Here is a 24,239-nt window from a genome sequence, read left to right on the forward strand (position 1 = left end):
CGTACAACCAAGGGAAGTTTCCCCAAAGACCCCTCCCTCAGAGGAGCGTGGAAAGATGAAATAGCTGTCACGTACACCTTGAGGGTGGAAGGGGAAAGACCAGCAGAGAACCGGTCCTGGAGGAACTCAAGTACCTGAACCGCTGGGCAGGTAACAGGGTCCACCGACCGCTCCCTACACGGGAACAAGTGGAGAAAACACTCCACTTCAGGCCGTACATCCTCCATGTGGACGGGGCCCTGGAGCTGAGGAGGGTTTCGACTGCTCCAGCTGTTAGACCCGCCTCTAGGTACTGTGCCCCCTCAGGGGCCTGACCTACAGTTGCCATACAGCGGGGCAAGGGTGAAGAACCCGGCCCTGCGCCTGGGACAGCAGGTCTCTCCTCAGAGGGACCTACCACGGCGGGCCGTCCAGGAGCGACATGATGTCCGAGAACCACACCCGGGTTGGGCAGAATGGGGCTACTAGCAGTAGGCCGACATTGTCCTGGCGGACCCGCTCCAGAACCAGAAGGAGCAGAGCGACTGGGAAGCGTACAGAGGTAGCCTCGGCCACGAATGTACCATGGCGTTAAAAACAAAACCATAGCGGGCAGTGCGCAGTCTCTCGAGACGCAAACAGATTGGGCAGGAAACTCCTTAGAGCCTGGAACACCGCCAACATCTCAAGACAGTTGATATGCCACTCGGACTGATGCACCTGCCAGGATCCCCTAGCAAAGCGGCCGCCCGTGACCGTCTGTCGAAATGACCAGTCGGCGACAAGACCCTCCCAGCACAGGCACCAAGTTTCCTTCCAAACTGATAGGGAACGAAGACACTTGTACGTAACCCAAATCAGACAGAAAGGATTTCCCCTCGGGGAAAAACCCTTGGTCCTTAGCCACCACTGCAGGGGTCTCATGTGCAGCAGTCCAGATGGTATTACGCTGGGCGCAGCCGCCAGGAGACCCAACACTCGTTGAAAGTGTTTTATAGTGATGGCGTGGCCTAACTTCACCCCTTTCAAGGCAGCCAATATGGTGTCGACACGTGCCGGAGACAATTGTGCCCGCATCGTTGTTGAATCCCATACTACCCCTAGGAACGTAGTCCGTTGGGTGGGCGCCAGGACACTCTTCTTTGCGTTGAGCATCTCGATGCCGAACCGCCAACTCTCGAGACTGGGCTAGGATGAGCCAGTCATCGATGTAGTTGAAAATCCGGATGCCCCGGAGCCTCAGCGGGGCCAGTGCTGCATCCATACACTTGGTGAATGTGCGAGGGGAAAGTGCCAGGAAGAATGGAAGAACCCAATACTGGTAAGCCACACCCCCGAAGGCGAACGTCAGGAACTTCCTGTGAGAAGGACGGATGGAGACGTGGAAATAGGCGTCCTTTAGATCTATCGTGACGAACCAATCCTCGGATTGGATGTGCATCACGATGGTGGGGATGGTGAGCATCTTGAACCTGAATCTCCTCAGAGACCGGTTTAGAACCGCAGATCCAAAATAGGGCGCAGCCCTCCGTCCTTCTTGGGGACTATGAAGTACCGGCTGTAGAACCCGGCGTCTCTGTCTGGGGGGGAGACACGTTCCACGGCCCCTTTCCTCAGCAGAGTAAGAACTTCCTGTCCCAACACCGGACCTTGCTCCGGGCGGACCACAGTCCAAACCACACCGTTGAATTTTGGAGGGCGGGTTTTGAGGGGGGCTGGAGGGGAGAAAAGATTCCCTTACCCCGGTCTTCAGGACCTCTTCCTTGATCCACCACCGAGTCCACCGCATCACCGAAGAGGCCCGCCGTGCTCACCGGTGCATCGAGGAGGAAGCTCTTATCCTTCTCAGATATGCCCGCGAGGTTGAGCCATAGGTGACGCTCTGTGGCCACCAGAACCGACATGGACCGGCCAATGGAGCGGGCTGTTTCTTTGGTGGCCCGGAGAGACAGGTCCGTGGTTCTGCGAAGCTCCGCCAGATCTTCCTCAGAGGGACCCCCCCTCTGAACCATCTCCTGTAGCAGGTCGGCTTGGTAGGCTTGAAGCACCGCCATGGTGTGCAAGCTCGCTCCTGCTCGCACCCGCCTTCCCCACGAGCATAGATGTGGTGCGACATGGATTGGAGGGTAGCGCCGGCTTCTCCAGGGAGGACGCAAGTCGAGGGGAGAGATAGCTCGCAAGCGCATCCTCCACCCGAGGCATCCTCCCATAACCACGGTCCCTAACCCCCATCACATTACTGTAGTTCAGTGATCGGGGTGTGGAAAGCCGTGTAGAGAAGGGTCTGCCCCATGATTTACTCAGTTCATCATGTAAATCAGGAAAGAATGGCAGAGACCGGCGTGGAGGTGGCGCGTGGTGCTTAAGAAACCTTTCATCAAGCTTACCACTAGCCTGTGGTGTCTGCTCTTCCTGTGGCCAGCTGATGTTGAGCTTAGCCACGGCTCTAGTCACCACCTCCAGCAGCTCGTCATAGTCGGGCGCCGCCTGATGACGCCGCCCCAATACCCGGAAGTCATCGTCCACTATGCTGAGCACGTCCACCTCCTCGGAGTCGGATTGCTGCAGCGTCTCCGGATCCAAACCACGAGCGGGAGAAGCCGAGAAACGGGCTCCCGAACGAGGAAAGGAAGCGTCAGAGCCAGCGGATGAAGGTCGGGAAAAAGCCTCAGCCGCCCCGAAATCCTCCGACAGATCACGCTGTGAGCCCCATGAGTGAAGCCGCCGGGCCACCTCAGCGGCTGCAGGGCTCACACCACGGGGAGAACACATCCGGCCATCCTCGGAAAAGAGAGCCATGTGGGACCTCAGTACCTGCACGGAAAGGGCTTCGCAATGGCCGCAGGCAACCCCCTCAAGAGCTGCCCATGCGTGCTCCATCCCCAAACATGAGACACACATCTCATGAGAATCTCCATCCGTGATGTACCAAGGGCAAGGAAAAACACACCTTCTGTACATCTGGTTGCCGGACATGCTGGTAGACTTCTTCTTCAGGTAAGACACACTGCTTGTAGGACTAGAGCTTTCTTCAAACAACATACATTACATTTGGGGAGTGTGGGATGGTGGTAGTGAAAGTAACATAGTAACGTAACAAGTAACGTAACTAGTTACTTTTATCAAGTAAAAGTAAAATTATTACTTTTTTTTTATTACTAACTAGTAACTTATTACAATTTCTGAGCAACTTCCCCAACACTGCATGTAAGAATGTGAAAGATTAAGCCAGAGCTCACTCAAAACTCCTGCTGCTGCTGAGCTTTCTTCTGTACGTCCTAGTCTGGTAAATGAGTCACAAAATTTCATCACTGGTGTTGCACTTTCGGTGAGGACACTTTTCCAGGAGTTTGTGAAACACTTCAGAAACTCATTGCTGATATTATTCACTACAGACTCATACTGACATCAGCAGACCTCATTAAATGGGTGCAGGTTAACATGAATATGAAAAAAGACCAGTACCATTAGAAAGTTATACTCTTTTAGAGTAAAATAAAGTTTATAAAACAAAAACTGAATACAATTTGAGAGTGAAACCAACATTACAATACATTGTCACAATTAAAATTAAGTGATTATATTTTTGAAAATGTGTACAAAGTTCTCTTCCTACAGTGGGAGTCATGAATACTATGGATTATGATAAAAAAAAAGTTTGTCTGTTGAGTTTAAATCAGTACTTAAAAACCTCTATCGATATGTCTTCAGATCAAAAGGGATTAAATTAATGAAAAAAATCCATAAGACAGGTTCCCATTTGGTCTGATGTGGACATATTTTAGCATCATACCAACTATAAAGCCTGGGGAAAAGTGCACGACAGATATGAAGAACTTAAAATATATGCTCAGATGAACTGGAGGCCAAATGCTGCGTGCTTATGTCCTTGCTCCAGTTAAAATTGTAGCAGCATAACTCCACTTGTAACTATTAACCTTGGAGGAGACCTACTTGAAATTACTGCAAAAAAAATACCAGTTAACTGGTTAGCCAGAGAAGTACAAAACTGTAAGTCACAGGATAGGATAACAGGATAATCCAAGTAGTTACAGAACTGCTTTCCACTGAGTTATGTCAGTTAAATGAATTCATGTAAAGAGTGAAGACACCAACATTATCAAGGAAACAGTCTGCTTGTAATATAGTAAATTAAAACTGGAAATGGAAATGGTGTATATGAAATTAGAAAGTAAGATTGCACTCACTGATGACAACCCTTATCTTCATCTGCAGTTAAGTCTGTCTTTGCTGTTTTGTAACATAAATAAAGCTTCAGTTTCATCTTAACTTCAACTACTCTTTATTTTCACAACAGCCTCAAGGCCTAAAGCTTCCCATGGCCTGTCATTTTGCACTCTGCAGATAATGAATGAATACTGATCCCCTGATGTTATCATGCCTTAAAAGAGAAAGAAAGTTTAAAGACAAGTAATAGCATGTCAATTAAGTAAGCACAAAAGTATTACACTGCATTTTAAATAAAAAATATGTCGAACTATGCCATTTCTTTCTTTCTTCAGCACTGCAGCATAACAGATTGTGTTATGATAAATTAAATGACGTTATAATTAAATAAAACCTTGCAAATGAATGCTAAAATCAGGTTATGGAAATGCTATGTCTAGCAAGTCTAATGCGACATTAGCTAGACACTGTCCACATTCATGAACTATAGATGTCGTTATCATACTAGTAGATGCCACAAACAGCAGCAGTTGGAGTGGCATGTCCTCAGCATCTCCTCTGTAGTGATAGCAGCTGCTACAAACAGCGGCAGGTCGTCCATAGTTGCAGGAGGTCATCTGCAGGTGCCCAGGTAAGTCTATGGAAGTACCACTGCTAGCTACTGCTACCACTATTTAAGCTGGCTGTCTCTCAGCAATGTGTTGCATTTGGAAAGTTTACATTTAACACGTTTGCGCTTGCTCCAGCACAGTCTGCCATTACAATTAACTTATTAGCATTATTATTATTTTTGGCACAGTATCACCTGATAAACAGGAAGAAAGAAAAAAACATTATGTTTCTGTTTTAAAGTGTAATGACTTGAAACAGGTTAACATGCTAATTTCACTGAAAAGTCTGTTTTATGCATCCATATTGGTTTGAAGTTTATGCATTGTGCTTGTATAATTTACATGTATCTGCACATTGGACTATGATTGGTGCAGACTATTTATGATTTCATAAATCTAACAATACGTAACTACCTAACAACTCAGGTTCAAGCACAAACAAACCTTCCTCATTCAGCAGAGGAATTAGAAAACAGGATAGACACACAATCTTGAGAAATTTTGATTTATTATTGACTGAGAGGGGTCTTAAAAATTATTCAGTACAATCACAGCAAGAATGTCAATGAAACAGTCTGTCCTTTGTCACTGACATGTGGGTTAATTACTGATTTTTTAAAAGCATTCTCCTTGGTTAAATCCCTGCAGCATTCTGAGGGTTGCAGGACAGATACTTTATGTTTTTCATCTGCAGTCTGTAATTCAAAAGCACCTTGCCATTACGCGCAACGGCCCATTGTGGGTACCACGATGAACTCAATCACAACCAGCATCAGACTGCTGTAAAATATCTACACACCCACAATTCTGTGTTTCTGCACATGGAGCCTTTTATTCAAACAGCTTATGCTTTGAGTTAACAGTTTATGAATTACATTTTAATTAATGTACTTTTAATTGCAATGTGATGTGATACAGCTGCAATTTTGACTGTAATTAAATGAAAGTATTATATCATGATTAAATTTAGTAGTGGTGAATCAAGTGTTATTTTTTGAGACACTAAAATCATCAAAATCATCATCGACAGATATATAGACTGGAAATGATGGAAACTGTATCATATATGGAAATATCCAATATCCCCTATTGTACTTGATTCCTACACACAGTTTATCAGTCAATTTGTGGAGTAAGATTATTAAGATGTCACCCTTGCCCGTGATAGAAGCAATCTTATCTCAATTAACAGGAAGCCAGGTAATGCAATGAAAAAAGAAGCAATTATTAGCCAATTAGATGTATCATGCCAATGCAAAGGTGTGAACTGACACAAATAGACAACCATATACACCAGGGAAATCAAGGACGTTTTCCAGTATTGCCAGTGATATTAGCCACGTGCTTGTTTAAGTCATTTTAGCTACCGGTGACTAAGGGTGAAAATCATCTTCACTAAATGAACTTTGACTGAAGTCTAATGAAACTGGACCTGCAGAAGATGGAAAACGGGAGCATGTTGAACAAGTGGTGGTCACACTAGACACACTAGGGGTTGCCCAGTGTGTCTCAGTGGGAAGTTATGTGACATAGATAATGGATACCATGCAGGAATGACGATTGATCTTCCAGTTTGGGAAGTCAAATGTTCACAATCTCTCGTGTCCTCCCTCTTTGCTCTGTCTGTGCCTTATTATTATGTTTTCATATTGGTTATGTATTATGCCTCATTTGCCTGCATTTAGTTAAACCCTAACTGTAACCGCCAACACAAAAAGGACAGTGGACCGAGCCCATAAAGGCTTTGAATAAATTTAAATTTTTTAGTAGTCCACTTGTTTAATCAACTGCGAGTCAATACTGATTGTGTGTAGCTTGCGCAGAAAGTCTGATATGTAGCTGCTGTAAAGTCTTGTTTGTATTTGAGATAATAAGCTTTGTGTGTAACCATCTCATGTATGTATAATCTGTGCATTGTTTCTTTTTAATCTGGACGTTGTCTTAATATTATACTATGCTATGCTATGCTATGCTAAGACTCTTTTTGAACCCACTGGTGTGGTTACATGATTTTAAGAAATTAATAAGAAGGATGATGCTTTTTTTGTAAACCAAAGGGAAGGCTCAATGAAAATATCTATACCATTAGAACGGTCTTGCTTCTTAAAACAAGTTGAGCATAAGGTTCACTCCCGCACCCTGTAAATTTAATTTAACCTGCACTGCAATACAAAAAGGCAAAGTGGAGTCAATATCTGTCATTTAAAAACATATTAAATTCCATTACAACAATAAAAATTCAACACAATAGTACAACCAACCGACCGTCATGACCAAAATATATTAAGTATATGACCTCTGTAACTTTCACTTAAATAAATTGCTATTTCACCTTTTGTTTTGTTGCAGCTTTTGTTGATTTAATTCCTTCCTTAAGTGGGTTTTTAAATGGTCATAATTTGGGAAAATATACTATGTCTAGGGAAATTAATGCAGTTTAAGGATTTAACACTGAACTGTGTTTCTTAGTCTGGTTGTTCATGCAGCAATGTATAGAGCTGGAGGCACAATGTCCCAACCTCCATTCACCCCATCAACCCATCTCTGACGGCTTCATGCTGTCTGACTCTCTGGTTGCTGTTCAGAAATTTGATAGCAGCCCCAAAATAGATTTGTGTTCGGGCTAATGGTTTAGCTGGTGCAGACAGTGTGTGTTAATATGCATGTGCTGTGTGCCTGTAAAACCTGATTCATGGTATATTTTTGGATGTTTCTTGGTTACGTACGTCACTGCCCGTTTCCCCTCTGCTGACCTCTCACCATAAACAGTCAACTAGAAATTATGACACAGCTGCTAAATTGATTGCATACTCAACTTCCAGTCCTCATTGATTTTGTTCTATAAGGCATTCATCTTTTGGATCCAGATGTGTGTATGTCTGTTTGTATGTGGATAAACACAAGAGTGTGTGTGTGTGTGTGTGCGCGCGCGCGAACACCACTCTGCTGCTTTCTGGGTGTCTGTCGCCACATTGCCACACCAATCAATGCCACACCTCCCATGAGTCTGCATCCAGTCAAGCTGTCACCAAGAGGTCTTTGGGGTGTCGGCTGCTGAAGGACATCTTCTTTATGCAGCCACACTTTGACCTTGAAGGTCAAAAGTCGACCATGCTTAAGCCAATGCCAGTTAATGAGGAAGTATACTGATCGATTCATGGGGCGGGATGGTGATGCTTAAAATACACATGCTTGTCAGTTTCAAATACATCCTCACTTCTGGCTCAACAGTAAATGAGGACGCACACACGCACACACACACACACACACACACACCACTCATAATACACGATGCCATCACACACATGCACCACAGGTGAAAGTTGTACTGTGCCTTCCTGTGTGCCTCTACCTGCTTGTTTGAGTCTTGAGAGGGAGTCTTTAATGAGGGAGAGGTGCAGGCGCTCATGAAATAATTTAAATTTCAAATGCATGAGGTGATTATGCCAGTGAATTAGCCCAGTGACTTATTGTGGAATAATTTAGCTCAGTCAGGCAGAATGGAGACAGCTAATGTCTACGGAGACCTCACAGCACACACTGCGTGGGGTGGGGCTCAGTGGGGTTACGGGTGGGAGGGCTAGTGGGAGGTGAAAAATGGGAGCTCGAAAAGAGGAAGAGATGGAATAGGAAGGAACAACAGAGGTGGCCATTGTGTACATAGACCGCACAAAAGATATGGACAGATGAAGAGAGGAAAAGCCCTGCGAAAGTGAGGTATAAGGGTGGAAGTAAAGATGGATGTGAGAGTAAGAGGGGATGGGAGAGGGAAGAGATGAACAAGAGAAGAGGAGAAAATCAATGGAGAGGAGGAATGGGGGTGGTACAGTAATTGCCTGGCAGACATGAATGGATAGAAGAATGGAAGAGGGCGAGCATGCAGGTGCAGAAAGGAAGTAGGTAGTGAGGACAGGGGGGGAGGGAGATAACCATGGAAAAACGGTGGAAAGAGGGATGAAGATGGTTCATGTTTACTGTGGGATTCGTAAACAGTTAACTGCAGAAAAGACAGTGAAAAAGGGAGGCAGCAAAGAGGAAGGAATAATGTGAGGAATGTTGTCAGCTGCTACCACAATGAAGAGAGGAAAGGGAAAATCTTCAAGTAGCACTGACATATTTTTGGCCTTTAGAGGGCAGAAAACCATAAATATAAAATGACCAATTACAGCCACCACAATTTCCCTGGCTAATGAGAATTAGCCAGGGAAATTGTGGTGGCTAATCTGTTAGCAAACATTTGCTTATTTAAACGTTTTGCAGATAAGGGTAAATGGTATCCTTCCTCTCGAGTTATGTTTCTGGAGAACTGACAAATGTTAAGTTTAACATTCACTCGCATTTTAACTGTTCTGACACTGCTAAAAATATAGGGGTTTAGCTGCTAAATTCTAGCCATCCACTTGCTAACTGTCTGCTATTTGATGCTGTGCAGCTAGCTTACACTGGATTTATTAGCTTCTTAGATGGAAATATCTGCTAGTGCTGAGAGCTGTGAGACTGAACCATGCAGTAAATGTGTTGAATGTAACTAAATCAATGAGCTAAAAGAGGCTAAAAATTCTTTTCAGCAACACCTTCACATTTCACAATAAACTGAATTAATAGTGATTACGTGGGATATGCCAGTTTAAAAAGATGTGTTTTCAGGCTGGATTTAACGAGAGGGCAGAGCGGCTGAAAGCACTGAAACCCATGGTGGTCAAATGAGCAGGAGGTACAGTAAAGTGAATAGACGAAGAAGATCCAAGAGTACGGGTGGGTGTGTTAATATGAAGGAGGTCAGTGAGGTACAGAGGAGCGAGGTTGTGAATGGCCTTGAAGGTAAGGAGCAGAGTCCTGAAATCAGTGAGGTATTTAACTGGGACCCTTAAGCTGCTGAAGGATAGGAGTGATATGATTAATGGAAGGGGTTCTGGCGATGATACAGGCAGCAGAGTTCTGAACCAATTGAAGTTTGTGTATGGATTTGAGAGGAAGACCAATGAGAAGAGAATTGCAATAATCAATGCGGGATGTGTCCAGTGTGTGTGAACGAGAATGGCTGTACTAGTGGGTGAGAGAGCCGGTCAGAAGCAGGTGATATTATTAATGTGAGCTTGAAATTAAAGTGTGCTGTCAAGGATCACACCCAGACTCTTGACCTGAGGGAAGGGGGGTACTGGGGAGTTTTCAATGATAAGAGAAGAAAAACTGTCTGATTTAGTCAACGTGGATTTGGTGCCAATGAAGAGAACCTCGGTTTTGTCACTGTTAAGTTTGAGGAAGTTGCAGGAGAACCAGGATTGGATTTCCGTTAGGCAGTCAGAGAGGGAGGTGGGTGGGAGAGATGTGGTAGGTTTGGTGGACAGGTAGAGCTGGAAGTCATGCACATAGCAGTGGAAATGGATGTTAAATTTATGGAAGATATGTCCAATAGGAAGCAGATAGATGATGAACAGAAGGGCCCCCAGGCCATGGTGAACACTGGTAGTTTGAGTAGGATGAGTGCAGCCAGTCCGAGGGTGTATCAGTGAAACCAATAGAGACTAATCTGTCAAGGAGGATGAGAATAGTTAGTAGTCCAGAATCAGCTGCTATGAGAAGATCATTGGTGATTTTTACCAAAGCTGTTTCCATGCTATGGCAGGGACGGAAACCAGATTGGAATTGTTCATAGAGATTATTGTCAGACATGTGTGCATGGACCTGAGATGCAACTGTTTTTTCAAGAATTTTAGAAAGAAAAGGTAGGTTAAAATAGGATGGAAGTTGCTGATATTGTTGGGGTCTGTACTAGGTTTCTTAAGTATAGGATTTATTACAGCTGATTTTAGAAATGAGGGAACAATACCAGAGGTGAGAGAGGAATGTATACTGGTAATTATTTGGGAAGAGAGAGAGGGTGAGCAGGCTTTTACCAAGATGGTAGGAAGAGGGTCAAGCTGACAGGTAGTTGGTTTCGAATTTCTAATAATGTCCAATATTTCAGCAACAGAGGGAAGCGAGAAACTTGAAAATGAACGAGAAAGAAGTGTCGAGAGAACTATGTTATTGACCATGGAGAACAGGGCACTGGTGTTTCCTTTGCCTGAACTAATCAATAATAATACTAATTTGACTGTAGAAAGAGCATCCTTGTAGTTGAGAATGTGGTTTTTGTACATTTCAACAAGTCCAGTTTTCTTGAAAAGGCGTTCCAGGCGACAACCTTTTACTTTGAGCTGGCGTAGTTCTGATGTAAACCATGGGGCAGAATGGGTGAAGGAAACAGTCCGGGTTTTAAAAGGAGCCAGACAATTTAAAATGTTTTGTAGGCCATTTTTGTAGTGAGAAACCAGTTCATCAGGGTTGGAAAAACAGTTTATACTGGGGAGGCAGTCAATTTCACTAGAGAGAGAGTGTTTAAATGAATGTCCTTAATATTTCTGAATGAAATGAGACGTGGCAGTTTTATTTTGGACTGTGTTAAGTTGACATTAAAAGAAATTAACATGTGATCAGAAATGGGGAGGTCAGCCACAGTGCAACCATGAGGAGTGACACCAGAGCAGCATACCAAGTCCAAAACATGACCTTTGGAGTGAGTAGGAAAGTGAATATGTTGCTCCAATCCAAAACTGTCCAGGAAAGATGTAAATTCCCTTGTGTATGCATTAGTGGAATTATCCACTATTATGTATGTTAAAATCTGCCAGCAGTATTACATTAGGGGAGTGTGAGCAAATAAATGTAAGAAAGGCAGCAAATTCATTTATAAAGTCAGTATTGGGCTTAGGTATAGGGCCGTTCAGTTGTAGGGCGATGGATTCAAATGATCCGTGAGAAGGTACAGAAACAGGAGAGATTTTCCACTTCTCGTGATAAATTATGGCAAGACCTTCCCCTCTGCCTAAGTCACGGGGTAGACAGATGTAAACAAACCCAGGGGGAATAGATTCATTTAGCTGTGAAAAGTCATTAGGTTCTTGCCATGTTTCAGTCAAACACAGAAAATCAAACTTACGATCACTCATTAGGTCCTGGAGGAGATGACCCTTGTCCATTAGAGAGCAGGTGTTGAGTAGTCTGAAGCTGATGTTGTTGTGGTCATGTTGGATGTTGGTATTAGCTGACCTGGCTAGGCTGGCAATGACACTGTGGTCAACTTTTTGTGTGGAGTTTTTTTGGGGGGTGACGAGTTGAAGACCAGATGGATTGTAATACTTTGGAGTCGTCGATGTAAAAACACCGTTGGGATCCATGGTGGATGTACTTCCGATGGGTATGACGAGCAAAATCCAGACAGCGATGCAACGCCAAAGGTGGATCAGACAGGTGGAAGCGTAGTTGGAGGAGCTCAGCTGCTGTGTACTGGAGTACCACTGTCATTGGATTCAGTATGAAAGACAGGGCAGTCCATGAGAGCACAAGCCATACAAACATCTTGTTGATCCACATTTTTGCCGGCGCCGTGTTAAGCAAAACAGGCAGGGAAAGCAGCCAAGTGGGGAGCGGGAGCCCAGTGGAACAGGTAAGCTAGTCCAAATAAATACACAGGATAATCTAATCGTATGGCAAAGTGGCCAGATCACACTACAACTTTTCAACAGTGAGTACAGACATTGTGAGATGAAGGCCAGAGTGCTTCAGTTAAAAATGAAGGACATCAGTTAAAATTGACTAAAAACAGTAAAAGGGGGCTGGAGAGTAGCGGCAGCTATCCGCTGCCAGCGTTTCCTCTCACGGCCGGAAATGCAACTGTACCTGTTCTAGACGGTCTCTCATTTTGGAGGTGGGTGTTGTCATATTAGCGACTTTCTCGCTAAATTTGGCGACTATTAAGATCCATTTAGACACTTTTTTTAAAGCACTGAGCAAATCTTGTGACTTTTTGGGCAGATCTTGACATTATTTCTCAGGGAATGTGCTCTCATATGGCTCTCTGGACTGACTTTTCAGTGAGTGGGACAGAGCAGCAGCAGGTTTAGTCGACCAATCATCAGCCAGAAGCAAGTGTGAGTGAACTGTGAGTGTGTACCTAATAACCAATCACTGATCCCAATTGTTGGTCTGGGGAACTCCTCCTTTGTTTTTCTCTAAATGATTTCACTAGACTATTTGAGTTGTATTTACACAACATTGTATATAAAAAAGTAGAATACTCATCTGAGCTTCTTTGATGAAAACCGCTGCATGCAGCTGCTGAAAACTAGGTTAATGAGAGTGGTAAGAGTTGTAGTAGTAAAGTTGCAGACTATAAAACCAAAACACTGACCTGAAAGACACTAAAATTTTCTGTTGAGCTGAGGAGAACTATAGAGTTGAGTAATTATTCTTTGTGGGTTTGTCACTACAGTAGTTGAAGTTCCTTTTTACATTCCACATCGAAATTTAATCCACTGTTTTAAAAAAATGTTGAGAGGTGCAGCTTTAAAAAACATGACAGTATCTCTGATTTTGAGCAAGACATACAGACAAGAGCTCCAAAGTGCGCAAATATCTGTCAAAAAAATGTTCTTGGTTGCACTGATGCACCTAACATTTTGCTGGGCTGTGTGCTTTCCACAAAACCCGTGGAAGAAGATGAGAGCAAATCAAAAGCCACTGGTAAAACTGGCTTCAAAGCACGGTTATGGGAGCTTAGAAAGTATTGAATTTTCAGTTTGTCAAGCACTTTAAACATTAGCACTTATTAAGTTTTGTTTTACACTAATGACATTTTGGCCATTTTGGGTTTGTGCTGGGATTTCAATAAAGACAAGGTGTTTACAGTCATTTACATACAGTATCTAACAAAAGTGAGTACACTAGTCAAATTTTTGTAAATATTTGATTATATCTTTTCATGTGACAACACTGAAGAAATGATACTTTGCTACAATGTAAAGTAGGGTGTACATCTTGTGTAACCCAATCCTAAATGCCTGAATGCCCAATCCTAAATGCCCAAATAGCCAATGCTAAATGGCCAAATGGCCAAAAGCCCAATTCCAAATACTAAATGCAGAATCCTAAATACCAAATGCATTTTGATTTAGACTTTTACTTTTTGATTTAGACTACTAGTTTCAGACTTTTAGTTTTAATTCTGACCCAATAATCCCTCCATAGTACTCACTTTTGTGAGATACTGTAACTATCAATGTGTATGGGAAATGAAAGGAGGTTAGAATATACTGTTGCTAACTGTTGATAAAGGTGCTGTGAAAAATATTGTGGTGGTGCACCTAAATGAAGAAAAAATGGCGCAGCAGTGCAACCAATGCAAAAATTTAGTCTGGAGCCCTGCAGACATTGTGAATGAGATCAAAAGAGGGACTACATAGTATTAGTGATAGGTGTGGATATAGAATGGTGTGTGTGGGTGAGATTCAAGAAACCCTGTTTTTCCCACATAACGCCATAAGTATATTATGTTCAGCTGTCAAGGCAATTATTCGCGATTAATCATTTGATTGATGTGGCAAACATGTTTCTGCTTACGACCAAATAATGGATCAATCAGAGACAGGAGAGAGATCATTTAGAAACACAGGAGAAGCCATAAATTATCTCTGATTGCCTAACACATGATTAATGCTCCTGTGTACATTGCCCTAATGTGATTCATCAGTGTTTTATATGTAATTGATGTATATAGAGGGGGATAAATTAGATGGGTGCAGCTGGCAATGAAAGACCCTCAATGCGGTTGTGGGTGTCAGTTTATTGTTTGAAGAGTTTATCTTTGATAGCAACAATCACATCTTTGCAAGTGAGCTGTGTAGGACATGAAAGAGTTCAGACGTATCATTTGAGCAGTTTAGAAGCTTCACACTAACTTTTACAAGTAATTATTAATGTTGCATTTTCTGGTATATGCTAGAAACATAAATTAAACATCATAATTGAACATTTATACTTAGTTACTGTTAGTTCTATAAAATAAATTCCATGCCTGCATTGTTTTCAGAGAACTGTTTTCCACAGCCCCCACCTGTGATTGCACATGGCTTTTCAATGCATGAATAATAGAGGGTTTACGGCAAATCAATTTATATTAAAACACAGTGTACAAAAGGCCAAATGCTGGCATAAATGTGCAACTTCATACTGCAATGCAATATCAATAACACAGACATGCCAATGTACTTTACTGTATCTGTGTTATTTATCATCTGTTTAAAGGTCTGTTGATTTCAACTTCATTGGAGATGTCATTGAACAACTAGTTTGCTCAGTTTATGAGACAAAATATTTTTCTGCCAAAGAAGCCTATGTGATATACACCTTTTTCCAAAATATGGCTGAAAATGTTTCTCCACATATTATAGCCAAATCTGACAGTTTTATCTATTACCTGTCAATAGTCAATTTAAAAAGCACAATAAGGCTCATGCTATCCTCCACAGCTAGAGAAATATAGTGGGTCTTGCCATTGTGGATCTTCAATCATTAATCCACAAGCTACAGTACATAACTTTTTGTCCTGAGTCAGCAAAGTCCTTTACCCGCCCTACTCCCTCTCATTTGGTCAAGTCCATGCAACGCTTGTTTTTATCTTGATGTGGTGTCTTTCTTGCAACAGCATTAAGCCAGAGGCTAAACCAGTTAGTGTGTTTGAGTTTTGTTTTGTGTCTATTTTGCTGCACTGTGACAACTGCTTTACTGTTGTAAACCTATGACATCCCTACACTGCACTGTAGCTGTACTGTAAGTGATTGAATGCAGAAACTTTTTGTAAAAGTTTTTTCTTAGAAAAGCAGCCTGGTATGTATGAGGAGCTGAATACCATCCATCCATTGTCAACCGCTTATCCTGCATACAGGGTCACGGGGGGGCTGGAGCCAATCCCAGCTGACATTGGGCGCAAGGCGGGGTCCATCCACGGCAGTCCATCGCAGGGCCATACATAGAGGAACAACCACTCACGCTCACACCTAAGGACAATTTAGGGTAACCAATTAACCTAGCCTGCATGTCTTTGGATGGTGGGAGGAAGCCGGAGCACCCGAAGAGAACCCACGCAGAACATGCAAACTCCACACAGAAAGGCCGGGGCAACCGGGGTTTGAACCCACAACCCACCTTCTTGCTGTGGGGCAACAGTGCTAACCACCGCACCACCGTGCCGCCCGAGCTGAATACCATGTTGTTCTAAACAAATTTTGCTGTTTTAATTTACTCCTTTGTCTTCTTTATTATTTATTTATTTATGTAGTTATTTGTCACTGGGCAGGACAGGAGGGCAGAAATTGGGGTTGGGGGGGCACAAACATCACACAAACAGACACCACAGAGAAAGGACAGCACCTGTAAGAGAACAGCGGTGGTGGGGGCACAAACAGGAAACAACAGAGACGGTACACCAATTGCAGAAAGTGAAGACACCTGCAAGGGAACAGGGGAGAGGGGACTTTGGGAACAAAAAAGTGGGGTGGGGTGGGACAACAGCAGAAAACTAACTGAGCCACAGCAATATTTGTCTAAGGAGTTTGCTCGGTTATGTTGGCAACCAACGCAAGAGCACTTAGAGTAACATTACAGATATCTGAGTGTCTTATCTAGTAAGTTTGCAACATCAAGTAACATCAACTTGAGATTTATAGCTAGCGGCTAAACCTCTGTCTGTGAAGCCTCTGGCTGATTTTGCTCAAATTTGCTTAGCCAATAACTTACATAGCAAGCCAGCTAATAAGTTATTACTTACCAGTCCTGCCTGCCTGTAAGTCTATACCCTCAGTTCAACAATAAACCACTGAAATCCCTTGTTGCCACTCTCCCTCAGCCTTGTGACAAAATATTGGACATGCATCCATTGGGTTTAATTATTACTGACCTACCAATGTGAATTCTGTGTATCAGAAATTCACGGATGTAGTGATCTAATAAATTACTAATTTGGTTGATGTGATGTGGTTAAAGAAATAGAAATCCAGCCCTGCCACAACAATTACAACTGCTGCCTACTTGAGCAAGTGAGTTTATGTCTCTGATCTGCTCTTTGACTATTTAAGAATCCTGGAACTGTAAGTGTTATTGGATGTGAAAGGGTTTGAGTATGAGCTGCACACTCATCCAGCGTGTGTAGGTTTGAAGTGGTGAGTGTGTGTATCTTTACTCAGCTTTCCATCTACTGTATAAATACGAACAAAAAAGGCAAAAGTTTAATTTGAACTCTTTTTTTTCCCCCATCACATCTTGCTCACTGATCACGAATGTGATAAGTATTAATGGAGGATCATTATCGCCATTTTCAATCTCTTTGGAATTGAGACACAGAGGAATGACAGCTAATTGCAGGGTGCTTCATCTGAATATCTGCAATATCTGCCATAAAAGGGAGCTTTAGCACATGCTCTTATTAGAGACTTGGCATTTTGAAAGCAGCGGGTAGTCATGGTTATGTGCTGCTGTTACGTTATATCACCCCAGGTTTCAGCATCCCTTGTACTGTAAAATAGGCAGTGAGGCTTAGGCATGGAAATGAGGGTTAGGCTATGTTGCAAAATGTCTGATGTCTCTTTGTGCGTCTCTGGATGTGTCAGAGTTCCCCATTCCTTCATTTTCCATCCCTCCTCAACCCACCTCAATATTCCTGTATTCTTCACCCCCTTGCTTTTCTCCCACTTTCCACTCATTTTGTGCCTCTTCATTAAAACTACTAAAAAGGAAAATAATAAAGAATAAAGAGAAAATTGCTTATTGTTTGACTCCAAATACCACAGTGCCACCAAGTGGTCCATAATATATTAACATCCTTTAAAAAAGTATACTGTATATACTTGGTCTGTGTGCTCACCGGTAGCCAGAGTGATGATGGATCTGTGGAGTTGGAGAATGAAGGTTAACACTTAAAGAGTGCTCTGAGTGAAACCAATGCATGTGAAACAGACTACTCTGATGAAAGAGGGTGAAAGACAGAGAGGCGGGGGAGCATTGGATCAATAAGACAGAGGAATAAAGAAAAATGAAGGCAACAAAAGAGAACTAAAAAAGAATGACATAGAAATTCTCTCTCAACTCTCCATCACTTTGTTTGTGTCTGTCTTTTTCTTCGGTGATGGCGTGTGTGTGTGCGGTGAAAGGTAACCATGCCTTTGCTTTGACCCAGCTGCCTCTGCCACCGCGCAGGACCACAAAGCCAGGCTACAAAACATGCACACACAAACACGCATATTCAGCTGTCTTTTTAGATAATCAGATCGACTTCAGTGATTCTTTATCACACAGCACAACATCACAGTTTTGACATTTCCTCACTTTACCTTATCCCCATCCATCACTTGCTGCCACAAAGTGTGATATCACCATGAAAGCAACAATAAATTGCAAAGTTGGTACCCTCTTAAGAGACAAAGACAATATTTCTATTTTGGATCAGAATCAGGAAATGAAAGGCGCTGCCCATGTTAGACAACCATTGCCTTTAAATCATTCTAAATCTTTTGTTCTTTTAACAAACAAAGGCTTTCAATCTAATTTAATTTAATTTGAAACCTAAGATTCTTACTGGATTCTCTAGATGTTGTCACACAGACACTCAAGGAAGCAATAAAACAAAGGAAGCGAAGAATAAGGAAACACATTTAAGCTTTGTGTGGAAGCAATGACAATCACCCAATCAAAGACTCACATCTGATGCAAAATTTCACTCAAAAAGGAAGGTACCGTAAATGCACACAAAGTGTGTTAATGAGGTGCAGGTGTCGGTTGGAAGAAGAAGAAAAAAAAAATGTTTTGGCACATTGAGGTTTGATTAAACTAGCTCCTCGAAGCTGCTATGAAGTGTGCTGTACTTGTTTGTCTCCCCAGCCGTCCTCTAAAATTGCCAACAATCATCCTGTCACTCTGGCCTTAAGCAAGATACTAAACTTTTCCTCCTCAGTCACCTCAAGTTGCTGTACTAAAAGCCTGCAGACTTGAGTCAAAGGTTATCTGGTACCAATGGTTGTTGACTTTTATTATTTTATTACCACACATATTATCTCTGGTATTACATTACTTGTTTGAAGAGGTGGCTTGGCTCTTTTCTCTTTTTTTTTCAACAATAGGAAGTACTACTGTAGCTCAAACTCCTTTTAACACATTAAAGGAAGTCATTTGAATGTTTATATTACAAATAAACAGACCTCTTAATTGCCCCCACATGTCAAAATTTGATTCATAAAGGTTTGGTGTTGCTCTTTTGGAACACAATATCCAGTTCTCTTAAGGCTGCACCCTCCCTGTCAAAGTAATGGCTGGAAGGTGAATAGAAACAATTGGCGACGCCTAGTGTTATGAACAAAGGACATATCTGTCTGCAGCCCTTCATAGACCAACAGTTGAGTTAGTATTGACTTTTTGCTATTACAATATTGTGTGCATACCTTCAGCCAAGTTGAAAATATGTATGCAGCTGGAAATGTGCTTATTGTTTGAGCTTCTGTTTCACTTATCTTTCATTGTGTCTGTGTTTAGTATCTCTGTAAATGTTAACTGATAAATGATAACTGCAGTCAGCATGCATTGCAAAATGATAAGTAATAAAAGTAAATAAGTGACAAACATGGGCTTTACCGTGACTTTAACCCCTTGACGCCGATTGTCGCGAATTTGCATCACACCTCATCCTTTCCTACTGCAAGTCAAGATGGAAGCGCATGGATTCCCCCAATGCCTGTTTGTGCATATTCAATACGTACCTAGGAACCTTTTGCAAGCCCTGGTTCCCCTTCGAGGGAACTCGAACTGCGTCGGTTACGACACTATGGGAACGCCTCTAGGCGAAGCAGGTCTGAACGTGAATGAAATCACTCCAATCCTATTGGCTTGTTGCTAGAACAGTAAGGTGTGACGGAATAACCGGAGGAGTATAAAGCACACCTGTACACACTAATCATTAGCTTTTTTCTATTCAGCAGGCGCTCTGTATGTTGTTTGAAGAAAGCTCCAGTCCTACAAGCAGTGTGTTTTACCTGAAGAAGAAGTCTACCAGCATGTCCGGCAATCAGATGTACAGAAGGTGTGTTTTTCCTTGCCCTCGGTACATCACGGATGGAGAGTCTCATGAGATGTGTGTCTCATGTTTGGGGATGGAGCACGCCCGGGCAGCTCTCGAGGGGGCTGCCTGCGCCCGTTGCGAAGCCCTTTCCGTGCGGGTACTGAGGTACAGCATGGCTCTCTTTTCCGAGGATGGCCGGATGTGTTTTCCCTGTGGTGTGGGCCCTGCAGCCGCTGAGGCGGCCCGGCGGCTTCACTCATGGGGTTCACAGCGTGATCTGTCGGAGGACTTTGGGACGGCTGAGGATTTTTCCCGACCTTCATCCGCTGGCTCCGACGCTTCCTTTCCTCATTCGGGAGCCCGTTCTCGGCTTCTCCCGCTCGCGGATTGGATCCGGAGACGCTGCAGCAATCCGACTCCGAGGAGGCGGACGTGCTCAGCGTAGTGGACGATGACTTTCGGGTGTCGGGGCGGCGTCATCTGGCGGCGCCCGACTATGACGTGCTGCTGGAGGTGGTGACTAGAGCCGTGGCTAAGCTCAACATCAACTTGGCCACAGAAGGAGCAGACACCACAGGCTAGTGGTAAGCTTGATGAAAGGTTTCTTAAGCACCACGCGCCACCTCCACGCCGGTCTCTGCCATTCTTTCCTGATTTACATGATGAACTGAGTAAATCATGGGGCAGACCCTTCTCTACATGGCTTTCCACAACCCGATCACTGAACTACAGTAATGTGATGGGGGTTAGGGACCGTGGTTATGGGAGGATGCCTCGGGTGGAGGATGCGCTTGCGAGCTATCTCTCCCCTCGACTTGCGTCCTCCCTGGAGGAGCCGGCGTTACCCTCCAGCCATGTCGCACCACATATACGCTCGTGGGGAAGGCGTACATGGCAGCGGGCCAGGCAGGTGCGAGCTTGCACACCATGGCGGTGCTTCAAGCCTACCAAGCTGACCTGCTACAGGAGATGGTTCAGAGGGGGGATCCCTCTGAGGAAGATCTAGTGGAGCGTTAGACGCAGGGCGAAGCGTTCCGCCAGTACCTCCCTCGCCGGTCTGGACCCAAGGCAGCTGAGGCTGCCAGGCGTAGGTCCCTTCCCTCTACGAGCTCCTATGGAGAGGAGAGGAAGAAGAGTTTCGCTTCTCGGGGGCCCCCCCGAGGAGCTGGGGCAGCAAGACGGCGCTCTCACCCTCAGCCTTCTGAGAGACGCGACCGTCATCCAGTCCCGACGGAGCTGAGGGAAGACCGGGGTAGGAGAGTCTTTCTCCCCTCCCGCACCCCCCCACCCCCCCCCGGAGGCCGATCGAGGTCCCCTCCGCCGTGGCAACGGGTGATGTTATCCCGCCGTTTACACGTTCAGGACGCACCTTCCACCATCGAGTCCACGCCGTACTGCCTGCCCCGAGGGTCTGCAGTCAGGCGGCGTTCAGACTCACTCACCGTGGATCTTCGGCGGCTCTCCCCTGCCGTTATGGGGCTTCAGGGGTCCACCAGAAGATCACACGAGACACCGACCACCAGCCCCAAGGGGTTGGTTCCGGTGGCAGACTTTGCAGAGGCTTGGTGGAGCCTGACGAACATTTCTCCGTGGGTCCTGCGCACTGCCATACATGGGTTTCGACTACAGTTCAAAACCCGCCCTCAAAATTTTAACGGGGTGGATTGGACTGTGGTCCGCCCGGAGCAAGGACCGGTGTTGGGACAGGAAGTTCGTACTCTGCTGAGGAAAGGGGCCGTGGAACGTGTCTCCCCCCCAGACAGAGACGCCGGTTCTACAGCCGGTACTTCATAGTCCCCAAGAAGGACGGAGGGCTGCGCCCTATTTTGGATCTGCGGGTTCTAACCGGTCTCTGAGGAGATTCAGGTTCAAGATGCTCATCATCCCCACCATCGTGACGCACATCCAATCTGAGGATTGGTTCGTCACGATAGATCTAAAGGACGCCTATTTCCACGTCTCCTTCTCACAGGAAGTTCCTGAGGTTCGCCTTCGGGGGTGTGGCTTACCAGTATCAGGTTCTTCCATTCGGCCTGGCACTTCCCCTCGCACATTCACCAAGTGTATGGATGCAGCACTGGCGCCGCTGAGGCTCCAGGGCATCCGGATTCTCAACTACATCGACGACTGGCTCATCCTAGCCCAGTCTAGAGAGTTGGCGGTTCGGCATCGAGATGTCGTTCTGGCTCATCTGCGGCGTTTAGGGCTGAGGCTCAACGCAAAGAAGAGTGTGCTGGCGCCCACCCAACGGACTACGTTCCTAGGGGTTGTATGGGATTCGACAACGATGCGGGCACAATTGTCTCCGGCACGTGTCGACACCATATTGGCTGCCGTGAAAGGGGTGAAGTTAGGCCACGCCATCACTATAAAACACTTTCAACGAGTGTTGGGTCTCCTGGCAGCTGCGTCCAGCGTAATAACATCTGGACTGCTGCACATGAGACCCCTGCAGTGGTGGCTAAGGACCAAGGGTTTTTCCCCGAGGAGAAATCCTTTCCGTCTGATTTGGGTTACGCGCAATTGTCTTCGTTGCCTATCAGTTTGGAAGGAAACTTGGTTCCTGTCCCAGGGGCCCGTGCTGGGAGGGTCTTGTCGCCGGCTGGTAATTTCGACAGACACCTCCCTCACGGGCTGGGGCGCGGTCATGGACGGCCGCTTTGCAAGGGGATCCTGGCAGGTGCATCAATCCGAGTGGCATATCAACTGTCTCGAGATGTTGGCAGTGTTCCAGGCTCTAAGGAGTTTCCTGCCCGATCTCCAAGGCCACCACGTCCTGGTTCGTTCCAACAACACAGCGGTGGTGGCCTATCTGAATCACCAGGGTGGTCTGCGCTCGCGCCCTCTGTACAGACTGGCGCGTCAGATCCTCCTGTGGTCCCAGCAGAGTTTACTAACGCTCAGGGCGATGTATCTCCCGGGGACGCAGAATCAGGGAGCAGACCTGCTGTCGAGGCAGGGGCTGAGGCCCGGGGAATGGAGACTTCACCCCGAAGTGGTGGAGCTCTTGTGCGAAGAGTTCGGCCCCATAGACGTGGATCTGTTTGCGTCTCAAGAGACTACGCACTGCCCGCTATGGTTTTCTCTCGTTCCTCCATCCCCGTTGGGTCTGGACGCCATGGTACATTCGTGGCCGAGGCTACGTCTGTACACTTTTACCCCAGTCGCTCTGCTCCCGGGGGTTCTGGAGCGGGTCCGCCAGGACAATGTCGGCCTACTTCTCGTAGCCCCGTTCTGGCCAACCCGGGAGTGGTTCTCGGACATCATGTCGCTCCTGGACAGCCCGCCGTGGCGGGTCCCTCTGAGGAGAGACCTGCTGTCCTAGGCAAAGGGCCGGGTTCTTCACCCTTGCCCCGCCATATGGCGACTGTGGGTCTGGCCCCTGAGGGGACACAGTACCCAGAGGCGGGTCTAACAGCCGGAGCAGTCGAGACCCTCCTGAGCTCCAGGGCCCCGTCCACACGGAGGATGTACGGCCTGAGGTCCTCCCGTTGGAGGAAGGCTGACCAGCTGCTAGTGTGTTTTGGGTCTCCCAGGGCTGGGCTCCCTGCATCCAAACATACTATTAGCAACTGGATTGTTCAGACTATTTCCCTGGCCTATCAGGTGCGTGGTTTGCCTTCACCTGTGGCTGTGAGGGCTCATTCTACCAGAGGCATGGCGGCCTCTCGAGCCCTCCTTTCCGGGGCCTCTTTGCAGGATGTTTGTGAGGTAGCTGGCGGGACCACTCCGCACACATTCATTCGGTTTTACAGTCTTGACCTTCCTTCGGCATCTGGCACTCGTGCGCTCTCCTCTTAGTCGTGCCACTTTATTGCACACAGGGGCAGGCGGGGTTTTCGGCACGGTTTAGTGGGTATCTCGTTCCCATAATGTCGTAACCGACGCAGTTCGAGTTCCCTCGAAGGGGAACGTCTCGGGTTACGTATGTAACCCTGGTTCCCCGAGAAGGGGAACGAGACACTGCGTCGGCCCGCCGCACCTCTCTCCCTGCCTGAAGCGCCTGCTTCATAGTTTAAGCTAATGATGAGTGTGTACAGGTGTGCTATATACTCCTCCGGTTATTCCGTCACACCTTACCGTTCTAGCAACAAGCCAATAGGATTGGAGTGATTTCATTCACATTCAGACCTGCTTCGCCTAGAGGCGTTCCCATAGTGTCGTAACCGACGCAGTGTCTCGTTTCCCTTCTCGGGGAACCAGGGTTACATACGTAACCCGAGACGTTTCTTGTTTATGTCTGTTGTCGCTAATTTGCATCATACCTACGTCATACCTGAATTTATATCTTTTCTATGTTCTGTAGACAAATTAACAATCTTCACTTAATTTAACATCAGCTTGAAAGCCAATGAAAACACAAATAATTTTTTTAGTGTAAAAAAATTCAGGCGTTAATATACTTTTCTCTTGTAAAGTGATTCAGAGGGCATTTACCTTAAACACAAAGATTTAGAGGTAATAACTTTAAATGCTGGATTTGTAGGCTAAATTACGCTTGCGACAGGTTAACTAATAGTGAATTGTAAATCTTGGTC

Source organism: Micropterus salmoides, unplaced genomic scaffold (genome assembly GCF_014851395.1).
Source record: "Micropterus salmoides isolate LMB-PRFRI ecotype aquatic unplaced genomic scaffold, ASM1485139v1 Ms_hic_scaffold_12, whole genome shotgun sequence".
In the NCBI taxonomy this organism is placed as follows: Eukaryota; Metazoa; Chordata; class Actinopteri; order Centrarchiformes; family Centrarchidae; genus Micropterus; species Micropterus salmoides.